The sequence below is a fragment of the Trichosurus vulpecula genome, chromosome 5 (genome assembly GCF_011100635.1).
Source record: "Trichosurus vulpecula isolate mTriVul1 chromosome 5, mTriVul1.pri, whole genome shotgun sequence".
Lineage (NCBI taxonomy): Eukaryota > Metazoa > Chordata > Mammalia > Diprotodontia > Phalangeridae > Trichosurus > Trichosurus vulpecula.
In genome coordinates this window covers 21,857,440-21,877,168 of record NC_050577.1, presented here as the reverse complement: position 1 = coordinate 21,877,168, position 19,729 = coordinate 21,857,440, and the positions used below count along the sequence as shown (strand labels likewise).

The 19,729-nt window shown below is 46.7% G+C and overlaps 1 protein-coding gene across 1 annotated transcript in view; it reads right to left on the bottom strand.

Annotated features, from left to right (window-relative positions):
• The window catches only part of SNRK (SNF related kinase), a 52,808-nt gene extending 41,137 nt beyond the window's left edge, over nucleotides 1–11,671 (bottom strand). Inside the window, exon 1 of the mRNA XM_036762090.1 lies at nucleotides 11,607–11,671. The gene's annotated coding sequence lies outside the window, so the exon portion shown is untranslated. The remainder of the gene's footprint in view (nucleotides 1–11,606) is intronic.
• Between the last annotated feature and the right edge of the window lie 8,058 nt (nucleotides 11,672–19,729).

The window sequence follows — 19,729 nt, the reverse complement described above, 5'->3', positions numbered from 1 at the left end:
ACACTCAACTATACAGAGAATAAGGCTTAGCATTGCAAACATAAAAGATTTAGGTCTTTAAGGTGACTGAAAATTCAATATTAGAGAAGAGTGAGATGAGACTGCTAAATTTTTTTTTTAAAAAGAAAAGTAAACCTAATGGGAACAAACTCTCCAAGAAGTCCAGATTTTAAAAAGGCTGAGACCAAAACAATGGAAGGAAGAGTATACAAAAGAACTTAAGAAAGATCGACACAAACTCACAGCAGGGCACCCAAAGGGTTAGAGCCCATTGACAAGATTCAGTTTTGCCTTTTCCCCTTCAGTCTTTTCTGGTGGCCTGGGGGGTGGGGGGTGGGGGGTGGGGAGGACACCAAAGGTTCTGTACAGAAACTCAATAAAACAAGCCCTACTCACATTTAAGGTCTTCACAGTAACACTGAATGAGTTAAATATTGAAGGGAAATAAGTAAGAAGGAAAAGATCCCAGACAAGGGGAAAGGCATGAAAATACACAGACCTGTCTGGCTCCGGCACAAGGTCCATGTTACTAGTGCAAAGTGGGGGGAAAGGTTGGATTTGCAAAGAGATTTGCAAGACTGCAGGGGGACTCCCTGTACCAGGGAAATCACAGGTCCAGTCTCTATCCTTAATCTAAAAAATAAGTGAAAATCAAATCTTCATCATGCTTTTGTCCTCAAATGCTGCCTAAACTTTATTATAATAATTTTAGACAATTTCATAATAAAATGTCAGTCAAAAACCACATAAGCGAAGCAGGTTATTTTTTCAAAGCTGATATATTATTGTCAAAAGTCAGAGGCCTAATTTAATAAACTGTATAACCTTTAGGCAAGAACACAACGGGGACATGGGCATGAGGCTACCTAGGAACTCGGGCTCTACAAGGTTTTCCCAAAACAATCTGAAAAGTTCAACCTTCAGGCAACAGTTCCACAATCAGTCAATTTTGTTTTGTCTCTTCCCAATTCTGTTTGGCCTTTTTCATTTCTCATCCATTAGCAGGCACTTTTTTCCCATACAGATACCATGAGCTTCTGGAATCTCCTCCTCCCACCTGAACAGATCTACATACAGATAGGACAATGCCCAAGACAATCAAGGAGAGCATCTTCTGAAAATGACATAAGAAAAAGTATTTGGAGAGTATTATTTTCTTTTCTTTTTCAGGAAAAAACTTGTCTCTTAAAATTTCCAGAGTTGTTCTATTTTAGAAGCTGAGGAATTTTTTTCTGTAAATGTTAAGCCTTGGCTCTAATGTGGTTTTTGCAGTGCTACTAAATCTTCACAGCAATAACGGTGCTGAAATAAATCTAGTTTGTCATTTCTGACACTTATCTAATCCTGCTTTACTCCCTGAAATCCCATACAAGAAGTTACCTGCCATGGTGATCAGTTAAACAGAAGAAACCGTCTTGTTCCTCCTCCTGATGATGGCTGCCTAACTTTCACTGCACTAAGGCATTAAGTCCAAGCACTAACTCATTCGCATTAAGAGCAGACCTGGAAAATGTACCAAACTGCTTTAATGGACTTACACAGAAAACTACATTTCTTAGGCCACAGACAGAGCCCAGACCTTTGACTTCATTGGAAAAGAAAAGTCCCCAATGAAGAAACGCCTCTTGCCAATGAGAAATGAAGCCAAAGCCAAATGGTCCTATTAAGAGTTTCGAAAGGCAGAATTATGATCCGTCCTCTCATTTTTTCAGTAGTGTACATTTCTCTAAGAATTACTTGAAACTATAATGTCATCATGAAAAAGCCAATCTTCCTGTGCATAAACAACTCTGATACTCCAAGATTAACTCCTATCAGCACAAATATTAATAATACACAAGATAACTACAGAATAGATAATGCCCAGTAAACAGCTCAGGTTCACCATGACCCTCTATGGAACTTCTCAGGATGGGAGTTCACCCATACAAGTTCTACCCTTTCCAAAGCTGCATTTACTTGGCCTTTACAGATCATAATCTCTCTTCTCCATCTCTTTCTTAAAGAAACACTTCACAGGATAAGCGAATATAATGATAAAACGCAAGGGCTAAAAACAATTAAGATAATTCAGTTCACAAGTTCACCCAGTATACAAAGACGGAAACACCACTAAGCCTGAGTGTAATGGGACTGAGACTGGGTATAGGCAGCAAAGACCTCTGTACAAATAACTGAGAGAATAAGCAGGCCCCATGAAATGTAAAGGAAGGTCCAGGTCCAGAAGAAAAGGAAGGATCTAGGAACTGGAACTGGGCAGCAGTAACAGTAACAGCAGCAGTAACAGTAACAACAGCAGCAGCACTAGCACCAGCAGTAGCACCAGCAGCAGCACACCTATCCAGACATCTAATTTCAAGTCCCTTGCTCTTTCCACTATTACCAGGCCTGACAAGCTCCCACTGTAAGGCTTTAAGGAAGGTTTCATGGAAGACCTACTACCTAACAAGTCTTGAAAGGGGGTTAATAAGCAAGCAGAGATGGGAGTAGCAGGACAGAGAGGGAAAGTCCATTCTAGGTTCAGGAATGGCAGAGCTTTGGCATGGATATGGCAGTGGGCAAGCTAAAGGCAGCTCCACTCCTCCCAGTCTGGTAGGGTGGAGCCTGTGCATGCAAGTCCCAGTGCAACCTGGGAGCAGAGTTCTTGGGCCCCCTAAATTCCCGAATTTTGGCCTCTGGAGAAAAAAGGGTGTTTGTTAAGCGACAGCCTCAGGTCTACCTCTCTAAGAGCCCTACGTCCAAGAGTTCAGGCCTCTAGTCTTCTAGGGAAAGAAGGGGGAGCTCCTGGGTATCATAACCAATCCTCCTATTGAGGGCCTAAAATCACAATGGGGACAGTAAAAAACCTGGACTTTGCTCTCCCCTACTACCCAGAGTTTTTTGGACAGTTTGTCTAATGAGAAGGTGTAACAATCACAAGCATGTTTTCCTTCTGGAGAAGCCCATGTTCTCTGGGTAGTACCATAAGGCCGGATGCCTGGATGGGCCTCTGGTGCAAAGGTGGGGATCATCTATTCAGCCACCACAAAAGGGGAGACAGGCTCCAACTCCAAAGCCAGAGGGAGACACCTTGACCAACTTGAAGGACATGAGCGAGGGTAAGGATTTTAGAGGAGAATACACACATGCTCATGAGATTCGCCTCTTTGGGCTGGGCCTCTAGATACGCATCAGGAACCAGGCCAGCGCAGATGTCCTTTTGGAGCAATGATGGTAAGAGCAGCTAACATCAGTGAGAGGAGGCTGAGGGATGAAGTGAGGATGTATTAACATGAACTGTATTTGAAATTTCCCAAAGGCTGTGTGGACAAAACGAACCAAGATGATGTGCTTGAGGAAGATGGCCAATTTTGGATCCAGTCTGAAAATCTTGAGTCTAGGGGTCTGGTTTCATCTCTAATACAATGAATAATAGAGAACAGGCCTCTAAACCAAGAAGACCTAGCTAGGGTCGGGTGCTTTCTCTGGCCCAGACTGGCTGGGTGATCCTGGGCAGATCCCCAGCCTTCTCCATGCCCCTGGGCCTCTTTCTTGGAAGAGTCTTTTAGGTCACCTGGGACAGAGGCATTAACTTGCAGTGGTAGAGGGATTTTCCTCACCTAAATCAGCGAAGTCACGAATCTACACCACATCCTAGTTTCTCTCCTTATCACAGTGAATGGCAATAAAAACCATGTCAATCAGAAACTACTTGGGAATTTTAACCTACCACAGAGGAGGCGGCAATTTGGGCTGCTAAGCCTTGCCTTAAAATTCAATCCACGATGCCAGCATCTCCCCACTATTAAACATACAGGATTTCACCCAAACCAAACCTCCTCTATCTGTCATCTCCCTCCATTAGACTATGAGCTCCTGCAGAGTATGGCAGCAGCATCCTGCCTTTCTACGTGCAGCCTACGAAGAGCTTAGCAAAGTCCTCTGCACGGAAGTACTCAAATGCTTTTTCATTCACTCAATATGATAAATTGGACACACATGGAAGTACAGATCTTTGGGATCAAACCTATGGAAAAAAATCAGATAAGAAGCCAAAGAAGTTATCCACACAAGAAAAATGAATGTTTAGGGAAAGTAGTGAAGTTTCTCCTTGCCTCCAGTATCAGTGTTTTTAAGCACTCACAGCTTTGGTAACGCCTCATTATTAAGTCTTTGGCCATTTACGCTGTCACAGCCTTTGTCTTCCCTCCCCTTCTCAGCCCAACTCCTGGGAAAAAGCTGTCTACACCTGTCACCTCCACTTCCTCTTCCCTCACTCCTTTGTCAGCCCTTTGCAGTCTGGATTCCAACTGAAACTGCTCTCTCCCATGGTACCAACAATGTCTGATGGTTAGCCACACATGGTGACCTTTTCTCTGTCCTCATCCATCTCAACCTATCTGCTACCTCCGGACCCTGTTGGCCACCTACTCCTCTTGGAGATGACTCTTACACTGGCTTCCCCTGTCATCAGCTCCAAACCCTCCAGCTGCTCCCCAAGCTCTGGGCCGGTGTGTCTCTGTCTCCCTCACCAGTCAAACATCATGAATCTGATGACTATCTTTCGCAGATGTCTTACACATCTCTACATCCAGCCCCAGACTCTCATCTGGGCTTCAGTTCGGCATTACCAACTGCCTACTGGACGTCCCAGAGACATCTCAAATTCATTATGTCCCAAACAGGAATCCTCATCTCTCCCCACAACCCTTCCTGTTATGCAACTTCCAGAATAAGTGGAATTGGAAAAAGTTGAACAAAAAGACTAGAAAGCTAGATGGTGTGAATCTGGGCTTTTCCCACAGGGCCCCTTCTGTCCAGTTCCATGACCCCCTTGATGCCCCTGCCTCTGGTGATGAAAAAGTCTTTTCCCCTACAGCTCACACCAAGGTGTCACTATCATAAGAACATGAGATCTGGGGTCAGATGGTGTCGGTTCCAATCCTGAGGCTGGGCTACCTAAGCAAGGTGCTGAATCTCTCTGAGCCTATTCCCCCAAATATAAAATGAAGGACTTTAAATCCTAGGAGCCCACAAATGCCAATGCAGAGAAGGGAGTCTTTACTCCAATGTCTTAACAAGTTTCCACAAAAGCACCTATAGCACAGAGAGCTCCCTAGATTCTCCCCATAAAAGCAGAAGAGTAGGTTCATAGGATCAGACTTTAAATTGAAAGGAAGGAAATAAGCATTTATTAAGCACCTACTATGTGGCAGGCACTGTGCTAAGCACTTTGCAAATATCATCTCATTTGACCCTCACAATAACCTTGGAAGGTAAGTGCATTATCACCCCCGTTTTACAGATGAGGAAACAGAAGCAACAAGTGAAGTGACTTGCCCAAAGTCACACAGCTAGGAAGTGTGTGGGGCCAAGTTTAAACTCAGGTCTTCCTGATTCCAGGCCTGATGCTCTACTGACTGCTCTATCTGGCCAGTGAAGGGAGCAGAGAGTCCAGCACCCTCACTATTCCAATGAGGGAAGTGAGGACCTGGGAGATGAAATTATTCATCCAAGGCAGGATCTGAAACCAAGCCCACTGATAGACCTGGTCCTGGCAGAGGATCGGCCCAGGTTGGTATGTAAAAGACTCATCACAGAGTGAGGTTGAGTCTTTGAGGAAGAGTTTGGGGACAGTCACTTCTGGCTGGAGTTTGGCCTCCAGGTAATGATTCTCTAATGGTTTCTATTAGATTCTAGAGAATCTAATGATTTTCTGTCTAATGATGATGCGGGGTGGTAAAGACACTGAAAGTCACTGAGTTCTCAGACCTTATAAAAATACCTGTTCTCTAAACTGTAAAACCACTTAAAAAAAAATAAAGATGTGTTTTTTCAAGAGGAAGTAAATGCAAACTACACCACTCTTTGTCCAATTCAATTCTGGGTGCAGGTTATCATTCAGATGCAGTGTCCCCCAGGAGAGGGATAGATGGACCTACTCAACTAGTTTTCCATCTAAATTCAGATCACAGTTAGACCAGGGTGGGACAAACTACTGCCCAAGGGCCCAATGTGTGCCCCCCACCCCCATCCCCGCCCGATTTTGTACTTCCACAAATTAAGAATGGTTTTTTACAATTTTAAGGACAACAAAACTTTATTTCAACATGCACACACCATCTCTGAGCTCACTTTGCTATCTTCATCCATGTGGTTTTTCCTGTGTGGACAGTTAGGCCAAACTCTTAATTGTTATGGATCTAATTCAGGAGGCTCTGAGCTGTTCCAAGGCTGCCTCTGACTGATCCTTCACAAAGGGGAGCAAACACCACTGCTCCATGATGGGGCAAACACCTTTGGCAAGCATAAGGCTACCTGTTTTCACCTCACTTGATATTAACAGAGGGTCACTGAATCTCTGTAGTTGTGGCTTTTTCAACAAGGCTTGTGCCTTATTGGAAGGAAAGCTACCCCCTGAAATCAAGACCTCTCTTCTCAAGACCAGTGAAGCTCTGAGATTTCAGATCTTGTAATCCCATGACCTTTGGAAAAATCAAGACAAGGGTGACCCAAAAAACAGCAGAGAAATGCATGGGACATAAATTGCAGTATCTTCTCAATGGAAAACTGAACACAACAAGTACCAAAGAGAACATCACAGAAATGAGTGATTGGAAAAGACCAGTCAGAGATACACAATGGTCAGTCTACACACTGCACTGGTACCCTCAGAAGTTTCAGAGACCAAAAAGCAAGCCCCCAGCATGCCAGGCGAATCCCTGGCAGGTAACTCAGGAGACACAGCCAAAGGAGGCAGAAACAGGCTGAGGTCAGCACTGACCACTGCACCAAACACTCACATCAAGGAGGTCGCAGGATTCCTGAAGCTCTCTGCATTTACATTCTTTGTCCAATAACCAAGTGTACCCAACACTGGAAAGACCAGACAATGGAAATATTTAAAGAATGGAGGAGTCCATTAGGCTGTGGGAGAGAGGGAGGGGAACCTCTATGAGAGATGTACATAAAGACATGGAGAAGAATCCTACTGTGTGCACCGATGAAACTGCAGGTCAATTCACCTCATCAATTAATGGGATCGCTTAACAACAACTAGTCATATTTCAACATATTTTCTTCACAATGGTCTTGTAAGTTAGGTTATGGAACAAGTATCGTTGTTCCCACTTCAGGGATAGGGAAACTTCTCTCTGTGGAGGCCATACAGCTGGGACTCAAAAATGGGCCCTCCAAAGGCCAATCCAATATTATTTCTACTTTAACCCTTAACTTCTATGTCTTCTATTGCATAGAATCTTCTGGAATTTTAAGAACCTGAATTTGAGCTAGACTTATACTTTCTCTGGTCCCCCTACCTATAATTATGAAAAATTAGTTGCTGTTTGTCCCATTAAAAAGGACCACAGAGAAATTTCCAAATTTCCAGCTCAGGTTCCTTTGTCTGCCACCAACTTGAGCATGGTGGTGCTTTTGTCAAAGGCCTTTCTAGAATCCCAATCTCCTTGAGCATCCCCCACTGTAACAGTGTAGAAATCCCATCAAAGAATGAGCTGAAGTTAGTCTGGGACGATTGGTTCTGGGTGACCATCCATCGGCTGGGCACGATCTGAGCCTCCCTCTCTCAACTCCCACCAACCAAACCATTCCTTTAATAAGACATTCGAGAACTCTGTCAGGAATCCGAGTCCAAATCACCGGCCCATCACCTGAGCAAGAGCAATTCGCTACAATTCCAAAATTCTGATTTAAAAAAGAAGTGAATGCGATCACGAAGAATTAAAATAGGCCAGAAACACATTAAGGAAATGGACAGTTCAATCACCCTGCTCTATGGATGAGGAAACTGAGGCCTGCCACGGTTGTGTAACTCGTCAGCAGCAGCCAATATCCAAGGCTGTGATTTCGAAAGTAAAACCTGGCCACTATTTAGATGAGAGCCTCCCGATTCCCAGGTTAGAGACTTCCCTCTGCCCCGAAAGAAAGGTGCCTCTTCTCCTGATAACTGCATACACTGGAAAGACAATAAATCCCAATCAGTCATTCCAAACAATCCAGGAAACAGACACTCAGCAGCCACCCTTGGGACTTCACGGCTACTGGGAACTCCCAGAGGAGCAAACTCCCCTTCTAAAGCAGGGCTGCACTTTGACTGCATTTTATAGTCTCAGAGCCTAGAGAACTGAGAGGTCAAGTGATTTGCCCAGTCACACAGAGGCCCAACTTGAACCAAGGTCTCACTAGCTCAAAATAGCAGCTACCCTAAAGCCCAGAAGTTTCCAGGTACCCTCCGCTACAGTAACTCAAAGTGCCTTTAGGTTGAACAAACCACCTTCCACACAGACCTCCGAGTAGTTATTGTATCTCTCCATTTTACAGATAAGAAAAACTGAGGCTCATCCAAGTGGGAAGGCTTGTTGACCATGGGGCAAACTAATGGGAACAGACATTCAAATCTAGGTTCCCTCACTTCACATCCTCCCGGGCTCTTCCCATGTACTGGGGAGGTACTTGTAACTTAATATAAATCTGTAAGGACCTGAGGCCTAATATTTTTCTTTTCATAATGTCTTGGCTAAATCTGCTTCTTACTGGATGACAACCAAAATACTAAGAAAATGCAATCGGATGAAAAGGCTTTACATGCCCTCACCTGTTTCTAATTCCTAAAATACTAAAACATGAAAATAATTCAAATAAGAATGCTTTTTTCAGCTTTAGGCTGTTTAATGGGCTCTTAAGATTACAACAAGCTCTTACATGGAAGAAATCATGTCTTCCTTGTACCATCGAGTGCCTAGAGAATTGTGGGCATTCAATAATACTGCCAATATATAACCCCCTTTTATCATTTAGTTTCACTTTTAGTTTTTCTTTGTTTGGGTGAAGAGCTATGATAAACACCTGCAATAAATTCTCTCTGAGGGGAAATATTTTTTAAACCGGGTATGAGAAGGCATTTCAATTTTTAAAGTCCATTTGGAAGCCTCTTAAGATGATGAAATTAAATTTGAACCATCGAGACCCCTGTTTCTTTGGTCTAGAAAAACAGGCATAAGAGAATACAATGGTCTAACAGTGTAACTTTCAGTTCCTGTATTAGACTCTCCTCGATGACTCTGGCAATAGAATTCAGAAGGGGTTTGTTTAGAGTTACTTACTTGTAAAAGACAGGGGCGGACAGGAATTTTCAGAGAAGTAAAGCAGAGCACAGGAAATCTGAGTAGGTAAAAAAATAAAGGGGGTTTCGAAGTCAAAGGCCAAAAGTCTTTAGGCAAAGAAAATCTGAAAACTCCAGATGAAGAAGGCTCATCACTGGGCTCAGGCAGAAATCTGGGTTTCTATTCCCTATGTGTGACCTTGGGAATAGCATTTCTCTCTGGTTTTCACATCTGTGAAATGGGAATGACAGCTCTTGCCTGGGCAATCTGGAGACTCACCCAACTGTGCTCCTTGAAACCTTTGGGCAAAAGGTTAAGTACAAGGATTTATGATCTTAAAAAAATTATTCAACTGGTTACATTAGAGCTTAACAATCTAGTTCCTCAGAAATCATTTTAGGAATTTACAAGGTACATTTCGGGGGAAAAGAAACTTCATTTCACTAATAAAGCTTGGAATCTAAGGATTTTTAAATAGCTTATTTTATTTCACAGTATTTGCCAAATTGACTTTAAAAAAAAATCAGTCCATGGTCTCCTCCTATAATGTTATTGAGCTAAAACTGTTTCCACTGGTTAAATGTGTGAGTCCCAAGCCATGGTGCTAAGACGGCCCCTGCTCCCTGAAGCCTGGCCCTGCCACTCACCCAAGGGCAAGGGGCCAGAGGCTGAGGGGCTGGGGGCTCTGATATAGCCCCCAAGGGAACAGGTGAATGCTTTCCACAACAGCCTTGCAGCCCCTCATCCAAAAGGGAAATGGACTCTTGGTCCCCAAGAACCCAAACGCCCCTCCCTTGCTTCCTCTGCCCCTGCTGGTTTCTCTGCAGGGGACAACATCCTCGGCTATTTGGAGAAAACCCCCTAAGGCTGACTCTGCTCTCAGGGAAGGGACCAGCCTCTCCTGGAGGGCTTCCCAGCTCACTCGGGGAGGGAAAGCAGGATGGGCCCATGGAGGAGGGTGCAGCCAGCTGGCAGGCACAGCCCCAGAGGGCCCGCAGCGCAGTGCCGTCCCCCTGGGGGCCACGCGCAGAAAACACCGCCGGGGAGGAGGGGAGGGATGGAGGGATGGAAGGATGGAGGGATGGAGGGATGGAGGGGAGAAGGAATGGAGGAATGGAGGAATGGAGGGATGGAGGGATGGAGGGATGGAGGGGAGGAGGGATGGCTACCGCAATCCCGCAGCACACTCAAGTCTAAACCTCGGCAGGGGTTGGGGGACCAACCCGCAAGGGCACAGCATCCCTGGGCATCCTCGGCATCCTCAGCCCTTGGTCTGGTCTGGTGGGAGGTGGGAAAGGGGGGCCCCAGAGGCACAAGGACAGCAAGTGAGGAGGCCGCCAAGCAGATGACCCCGGCAAAGAAACGGGGGCCTTGTAAGAGATCACAGGGAGTGATGGGCTGGCGGGGGATGGGGGGACTTGTAGGTCACTTTGGGCTGGGAAAGGAGGGGCAGGAAGGAAACTCCACGGAGGGGGGCAGGGCACCCCAAGGCAAGGGGCGCAGGTCACTGGGGGGGCCGGTGTAGGACAAGCAGGTCAGTCTTGGAGGAGAACGGTGCAGGACACTGGAGTTTGGGGGTGCGGGTCAGTGCTGGGAGGAGGGAGACAGTTTCCCCCAGACAGGGGGCAGGTCCTGGGGGGGTGCAGTGAAGCTTGAGGGGGCAGGGCAGTCCCAGGAGAGGCGCAGGTCTCCCCAGGATGGGGGGGGTGCTGCACATCACTAGGGGCTGGGGTGGACAGGTCAGTCCTGGGGGGAGGGGGCAGGTCAGTGTTAGGAAAAAGGAGAGTGCGTGTCCTGGGGAGGGGGGTGTGGGTCACAGGGAAGTTTAGGGGGACGGGTCAGTTCTGAGGAGGGGGTGCAGGTCCTTGGGAGGTTTGGGGGGAAAGGTCAGTCCTAGGGGGAGGGTGCTTGTCCTGCGGAGGCGGGCGCAGGTCATTGGGAGGTTTGGGAGTCGGGTCAGTCCTGGGGAGGGAGGTGCAGGTCGCTGGGGGGGCCGGGTCAGTCCTGGTGCTGGGGTACAGGTTACCAGTGGGGGGGGCCAGTCCTGGGGAGGGGGGTGCAGGTCGCTGGGAGGTTTTGGGGGCCGGGTCAGTCCTGGGGCTGGGGTACAGGTTACTAGTGGGGGGGCCAGTCCTGGGGAGGGGGGTGCAGGTCGCTGGGAGGTTTTGGGGGCCGGGTCAGTCCTGGGGCTGGGGTACAGGTTACTAGTGGGGGGCCAGTCCTGGGGAGGGGGTATAGGGCCCTCCAAGGCAAGGGGAGCAGGTCGCCGCGGTTTGGGGGGCCCCGGCCCGCCCCTCCCTGCCGCGGCGCAGGGCCCCCCGGGCGAGCCGCGCTCGGGGCTCTGGGTTCGGGGTTCGAGGCTCGGGCCCGCTTGCTTCCTCCCAGCCCCGGCCGGGGCCAACTTGAGCGGCGGGGCCGGGCCGGGCGGGCCGGGCCGGGGGGTCGGCCCGGAGGAGGCCCCCGAGCCCCGCGCCCGCCCCGCGCCGCCCCGCCGGCCGCCCTTACCTGTCCCGGCGCCCGCAGCGGCCGCGGCTCCAGCGCCTCCAACGGCCCCGACGCCCCGATGCCCGCGCGCCCCGCGCCCGCCCCGAGCATAGCACTGAGCAGGCAGCCGGACGGCCGCGGGAGGGGCCGCCCAAGGGAGGGGGCAGGGGAGGAGGGAGGAGGGCGGGAGGAGGGCGGGAGTCGGGAGCGGGGGAGGGGGAACCGGGGGTTGGGGGGCAGGGCCGGCCGGCGCCGCTGCGCCTGCGCCGAGCGCGGGCGTCACTGTGACGCCACGCCGAGGCGGGGCCGGGCGCTGGGTGCTGAGGAGGGGAGGGGGGAGGAGGACAGGAGGGGCGGGGGGAGGAGGACAGGAGGGGCGGGGCTGCTGGAGGGGAGGGGGCGGGGCTTCTCAAAGCGGAGAGGTAGGGGCTGCTGGAGGTGAAGAGACCGAGACAGAGAGAATAGGCGGGGGAGGGGAGGAGGAGAAGAGAGGAGAAGGGGAAAGGGAAGGGAGAAAGAAAAAGAGGGCGCGGAGGGGGAGAAAAGGAGGAAGAGGAAAAGGCCGGCTGTTGAGGGGAGCCAGAGGGCGGGGTTCAGGAGGGGAGATGCGGGGAGGAAGAGGATGGGGGCGGGGCCAGGGGAAGGGGCCCGGTAGGGAGGAGGCCGAGCGGTGGGGGGGGGCTGCATGGCCCCCCCCTTCCCCTCGCTCACCTGCGGCCGCCGGGAGGAAGCAGGAGAAGAAGCTGGGGAAAGCTGGGTAGAGGGTGATGGCTGGAGAAGAGACCCGGGGTCCCCCCCAAACGTGGGGACCCCCCTCTAACAAAGGCATCTCCACAGCGCCGCCCTTCTCGAGGAGCAGCAGCCCTTTCACACTCAGCCCAATGGAGGAAGAAAATAAACATTTCTCTCCCTTTATTTCACTTTGGGCAGAAACTCTTGTGTTTACAAAGCTGCTCACGGGAGCCCAGCACCTTTCTCTTAGATTCTGTTCTAAGCAAAAAACCCAAAACGTGTGTGTGTGTAGACATATATTTAGACGTATCTAGACCTATATGTCTGTATGTATGTATATACACAGACATATATACATGCACACACACACACATAGTTAAATGCTGGCAGTTTATAAACGTTTGTGTGCCACACTTTGAAAGGGCAGGAGGTGAAGCAGATTAGGACTGTGATGCCTACTTTGGAAAAGTCGAGGGGTGATGGAAAGTACCAAGGTGACCCCAAGTCGGGGATTCTCCAACCCTCTGCGCCGGTGCTGGGGCCGCAGAATCTTGGACCACTGGGTCCCCAGTTCAGACTTGGCCGCTGTCCCTGGGGGCTGTTGCACGGCTTGGGAGGAATGAGCCCTTCTCAGGGCAGTCCCTGGCACGCTCCTCTTCCCATCACCGAGGTTGTGCCCACAGCTGGCAGGACACTTAGGAAAGATTTATATGTAGGAGCTTTACAAAGTCCACAGGGAAAGAGGTCAAACTAACTGAGCCTCGGATTACTTCACAGCCCTCTCTGTCTCCCTGTTCTCCTCACCCCCAAAGCCCAGGGCACCTAGTTACCCACTCACGATCTCAGTTAAAAGTAAGCCTTGACTAACTAGATAAGCTTGAGAAATTTAAGCAGCTATGGCATGTGGTTTTTTTTTTTTCCCTCCTCCTGGGTGGATTGTTTATTGTCTAAAGTGGACAGATGAAGACTTGCCTTTGGATGGGCAGTCTTTTCATTTACTCCATCAATACACCTATCTTAGATAGAACTGCAAGGCAGAGGGCCCATGAGCTGGGCCCAGAGCCGAAGAGAAGCAGGAAGGATATTGGATTGCCTTTAGGAAATAACACTGTTTTAAGGCCCTCAAAATATTCTCTGATACAAAGACCCACCTTTTTAAAACAGCCATCTCTCTGATAGCTCTGTGACTTGGGAGCAATTCCAAGACCCAAAGGATCAAAATGTGGGTTACTCTGTGGCAATGGAGAGACATATGGTGGGAGGGTGTCCATCCAGTAGCTGATCGTGTATTATCAATGAGAATATATAAAAGATATGTCCAGACTGATAAGGATCCTAATTTAGCCTGGTGCTTGATGCTTAGTAAATGTCAACTGATTGACCTAACCAAGGAAAGGGATCACTGATAACAGGTTTTCAATGATTGGAGAATGAGCAAACAATTTAAAACACCTATTATGTGCTGTGCAGGATGTTGGCTATTTCTATATAAGCAGATTAGATTCTATAGAAAGGAAACAACCTGTAAATAGATAAGTAAATACCAGATACAAACAAAATCAGTGGGGGGAGAGTATGGACTAGAGGGTGCCAGAAGATTAGTAGCCACAAGGGTCAGGATAGGGCTGTGGTACCTGAGCAGAGCTTTGAAGGGAGATACGGATTCTAAGCGGCCAAGATGAGGAAGAGCATCGCTGGCCGGGACAGACTATGCAGAGACACTAAAATCAGGAGATAAAATAGCATGGCGGGGGAGGGGCGGGCAAGGAGGGAACCATTAGGCCAGTCTGGCTGGGCCTGAGTGTTGACTTTGCACAAGTGTCATTGGCTACTATTTCTTTGGGAGGTGGGGTGGGTGTAACAGTATTTACGTCGAGAGAGAGAAATAAAAAGCAACAATAAAACTTTTTTTAAAGTTATGATCTGAGCACATAGGATTGGGCAAGGAAGTGGTGTGGTCAGGAAGCAAGAGTCAAGACAGAAAGAAGGCACTCGCAGGCTCTGTGGGGCCAGCCTGGGGTTCAGCACCAGAAGCCAGGAAATGTTAAAGATCTAGGGCCTCATCATGTGGAGTACATTGCCTGGAGCAGAGGGGTGGGGGAGGCAGACTAGAATCAATCGGGAGGACAGTGAAAAGAGCCTTAACTCTGAAGTCCTGAGTTAAAATCCTACTTCTGAGCCTTGGAACGGGGGGGGGGGGGGGGGGGGGGGGGGGGGGGGCTAATGCTCCCCGTGTGGCTTTGTTTCTCTGGGCCTCAGTTTCCTCACCTTTCAAGTGAGGGTTTGGATCAGATGGCCTTCAAGGGCCTTCCAGCTCTAGAGACAGAATCCCAGGAGCTTGTCTTGCATCATACATCGTCCTAGGGATGAGCTCACCGGCACCACTAAGGGATATAGCAAATAGCCATTGGCCAGTCTGCTTGTTAAGGTCAGAAGACATCCCATCAGCATCTATAAATCTACGGACCTTTGTGGGCCCCAGCTTAGGGTGGGGCAGGGATGATGAAGACGTGAGAACACCCTTTGAATCTGGGGTTACAACATATAGCCTTCTATTAAAGAGAGACTCACTATAACCTCGGGCATGCCTTAAGGCATTTGAGACAACGCACTCTTTAAACACAGTCAAGACTGAGTTGATCCTGTGCCTGGCCCTCTCTGCTGCATCTCTGGATTCATGCCACACCGCTAATTCAAGTTTGCTGATGGGAAGTCACCAAAGAAATCCTCCCATCCTAGAAATTCAAAATGCTCAAGCTCTCAGCATGAATAAGGAAGAGCCCCCAACTTTGTTCTGGGAGTCAGCCAGGAACTAGCCCTCTGGTTAACTGGGAGGGAGGGAAGTCACAACCCTAACAATCACCCAAGAGAATCCCTGCCCAGCTCTCCTTGACCTTCTTGGGGCAAGGCTGTAGTCCTTGAATGAGAAAGGTAGCTTTAACGGAAGAAGACAATGGCCAGGGAGCTCAACATTCTCCTCTCCTAAAGAAAGTAGAACAAAAAACCTCCAAAATCCAGATGTTTCTACAGTGGAATGAAAGTTCTCCATAAGTTAAAGTAAAGGCATCAAGGGTGTATGGGTGACTTTGGAGAAGTGTATAGTTTAGGCTAAAAAAAAGTTTCGACACACCGTCTCTCCTAACAACAGAGAAAGTAGAACATTACTCAACTACCCAACCCTAATATTTATAAAGGGCCAGAATGTGCCCCACTCCATTAATGTAGCAGTGTAATTGGCCTATGCCTAGGTAATATTTTAAAATACTTGGTAACAAATTCATATATTATTATTCAAGTTTGATTCAAGCCAGTACATTCATTAGTTAATGAAGAACTCCTTCTCCGGTGGGACTGGAGGTGAGGGGGAGGGGGAAAGGGGGAGGACATTCTCCAGGATCAAAATCAGCTCCTTTTATGGAACTTTAAGAAACTTTAATTAGATATACATCATTAAACAAAGTGACAAGATGAAACATGCAGGCCTGTTTATTGGAAAGAAATCAGGAGATCGTAAAATGCAACCAAGACCCAAAGTGCAACCAGGTCCATTGAGGAGTTATAAGCTAATAGGCAGGACAATTAGATTTGGAATCTGAAAGACCTGCGTTCAAATCCTACCTGAGATACTGGGGCATAAAACGTAAGTCATATAGTACTGGGTAAGCCTGAATAAGTCATTCTGCTGTGTGTCTCTGTTTTCTTAGCTGTAAGATGGGCTGATAATGGCACCTACTTCCCAAGATTGTAAAGAGGCTCAAATGAGATAATATGTAAAGTGCATTGGGAACCTTGAAGCATTAAATGCTAGCTGCTACTACTGCTGTAACGTGGGTTCTTCAAGGAAATGGTATGCTCAGAAATTGGATGGGAAATCAACTTGGGCAGCACCTGGCAGTATTTTCTTAACGCAGTTTCCCTTTTACACACTTAATCAATTAGAATCGTGTTTCATTTCACCTATAGAGAGGTGTATTTTTTCAAAGTCCCTGTCTTATCTCAATAGAACAAAAGCAAAGCTTCAAAGAAGCCACACTGATCAAATGGAGCTGTAAAATGGGTTTGGAGAATATGCCTTTAACCAGCTCTTAGCATAGTGCCTGGCGCACAGTAGGTACTCAATAAATGCTTGTTTACTTGACCAAACCCAATTCCACATTTAGGGGCTAATTGGTACCTACACCTCTGTAGCTAAGAGATTCCATAGTACCTACCTGAGTAATATGTTTCCTTGATTTCAATTCAACAGATTCATTGAGCACTTAGTAAACCCCTATTATATGCAAAGTATTTTTCTTTCTTCTCCTATAGGAATCGTAGACATAGAGCTATGCCTCTCCCCTCCCTTTGCCCTTCAAAAATCTAGAGCAGAGGCTCTTCATCTGGGGTGTGTAACCTTGCTTGCTTAATATTTTGATCACCATATTTCAATATAGTTGGTTTACTTTGTAATACTATGTATTTTAGCTTATGCATTTAAAAACATGATTTTGAAAAAGGGTCCAAGGGTTTCACCAGACAGGGCCAAAGGGGTCCAGGACATTGAAAAGACGAAGACCTTCTATTCTTAGGAGTGAATAAAAGAAAGAGACAATTCTGACATCTGTCAGTAGAGAAGAGAGCCATCTATGGGAAAAGAAAACTGGACCCTTAAGAGCCAACTGTTGCTTGCCTCTTAAAGCAGAGGATGGGGATTTCTCTCCCCTTCCACCCCACTTCCTTCTCCACCCCCTCACTAGCCATAGCAACTTATAGCAGAGCTACTCACAGGGAGGTCCCCACGGGGAGTAGGCCAAGTAGCCAAGGCTAGAAATATCTCCAGAAAGTATAAATTCTAGGAGGAGAGAGGAGAGTCAGGCTGGGCCATCGAGAGTGAAAAGACAAGGAGGCCAGCGGAGTGACTTGTCCAGTAGAGACCCTGAGCCTAAGGGGAACGATATGAGGAAATGACCAGAAGGGAAAAGATGCCCACACGTGGAGAGGGAAAAGAGAAGGCAAATACAAACAAGCATTTTATATGGCCCTACTGTGTGCTGGTCACTAAATATTATCCCATTTGATCTTCACAACAATCCTGTGCAGTAAATACTGTTATAAACCCCATTTTATGATTGAGAGAACTGAGGCAAACAGGTTAAATGACTTGCCCAGGGTCACACAGCTGGTAAGTGTCTGAGGCCTGATTTGAACTCGGATCCTCCTAACCCAGAACTCCACCCACTGCACCACCTAGCTGCCATTTGTGCCCTTCCACTAGTATACTCTCTTATGCCCATTCTTTCCCCTGACGCTTTGTAGAAGAGCACACTCCAGGTCCAGGCTAGGGGAAACGGGTGGGAAGAAGGGGTAGGAAATGTTGTTACTAATGTTCTCACTGTATTAAATCAGTAAAAGCCTTTGCTTTGAGCTGATTGTAACTACTAACTGACTAATGAAGGTAAGTAAAAACACCGGTAGGGGCTCACCAGCTATTGTTTTAAAAGTGCAGACACTTCTTAAGCATCTATGCAGTACCTTTGAGTACCTTTAATTTAAGGGTGGTAGCCTACCTATAAGTGGGTAGCCAAGATGGATGCTAGAAACCTACTTACTTACTGATGAATATATACATGCATATAATATGTGCAAATCTGTACATACAATGTGTATGTAATACACATTTTACATATGTTTATGTTTGAGGAAGGAGAGAGAACAAGGAACTAGGGGGATCAATAAAGGTTTCATATATGAGCTATAACTAGTAATTTTTATACCTTGGGAATGAGCACAAAATATGTCCTCAATTAATTTAGGAGAAGGCTGTGCAGTAGAGAAAGCCCTGGAACACACATAGCCTCAGATGCTTACCAGCTGTGTGACTCTGGGCAAGTCAGTTAACCTCTGTCTAGCTCAGTTTCTTTAACTATAAAATGGGGATAATAGTTGAATCTACCTCTCGTGGTTTTGAGAATCAAATGAGATCTTATGTGTAAAGTACATAACTTAGTGTCTGGAACATGCCAGGTGCTTAATAATGCTTGCTGATTTGACTTGAGAATGTTCCTGGTTCAGTTGACTTCAATCTGCATCCATTCATAAAAGTCTTCCAAGGTTTCTCTGAAAGTGTCCCTTTCATAGTAATCTATTACGTTAATATACTGTGATTGTTCAGACATTTCTTAATAAATGTTTGTTGAATAAAATTGAATTGAAGGCAGAGAAGAAGTATTACATGATGTACAGTGGATGGAAACTAAAAATGAAACTTGGACTAATGTCCATAAAGACAGAAAAGCAATTGACACATTGACTTTGAGCCCCATTTATAGTTCTTTTGGAAAAGACATTTCTTAGGATAAGTGGAGAAAGTGTGAGAGAATGGAAAGAAACATGGACTTGAGAGTCAGAAAACCTGGGTACTACTTTTGTTATTTCTAAAGTGAGAGATTTCTATGATCTTTCCCCTAGATGAGAGGTATTGCAGAGTAGCTGTTAAGAGCACCAGATTTAGAAAGGGAGACCTTGATTTGAATTCCACCTCCAACTCTTACTAGCAGTGTGACCCTGGACAAATCAATTAACCACTTCTCTGATCCTTGGTTTCATTATCTGTAAAATTAAGAGAATTGGACTGAATGGCCTTGAAGGTCCAATCCTGCTTTAAGTCTATGATTCAATAACCATGATGCCTTCCTTTTGGGGAGACATATGACCAATGCTTTTCTCCTATAACTAAAAGACGTAACAGCAAGTTAAAGCTGGCAAAAAATTCCCTAATAGAGCATTGTTAATGAGTTTTGTTGATTAGTGTGTTGCCATGAGAAAAGCAGAAGACCTTCTCCAGACACCTTTGGTTGTTAGTTTGTCAAAAAAAATCTACAAATTTTTCTTTGCAAAAAGTGCACCCCCCAAAAAAACCCAAACCTCTAACCCTCAAATAATGCAAAACCTATTTAAGAGTTTCTAAATGAAATAAATACATAGTATAATAGATAAGGGATCAAAAGAGACTCAGGACTACAATGAAACTTCCCTACAGAGAAGATGCTTAGGATAATCTTTTGGTTTCATGGCAGTTCCACTTTGCAAATGCTTTTAGCATTTCAATGGATCTTGGCTAATCATGGTAGATCTAGGGGTGGAGGTGGATGTCCTCAGCAGCCTAATCTAGTCTAACCTCTTCATTTTATAGGTAGGGAAACCAAGGACCAAGCAAGTCAAGTGACTTCAAGGTCTACAGGTATTAAGAATCAGAGGTAGGATTTGAAGCCAGAGCTTCTGACTCATTTGTGTAGTTAATCTCTCCATTGATGTGGTGTGAACCTCAACCCATCCATGCCTATTTATCATGCGTGATTCTTGGCCATGTTCTCATATAAATCTGTCATGATGGATCAACCCAATGTGTTAATGGCATTCCTCTAGACTTTTGA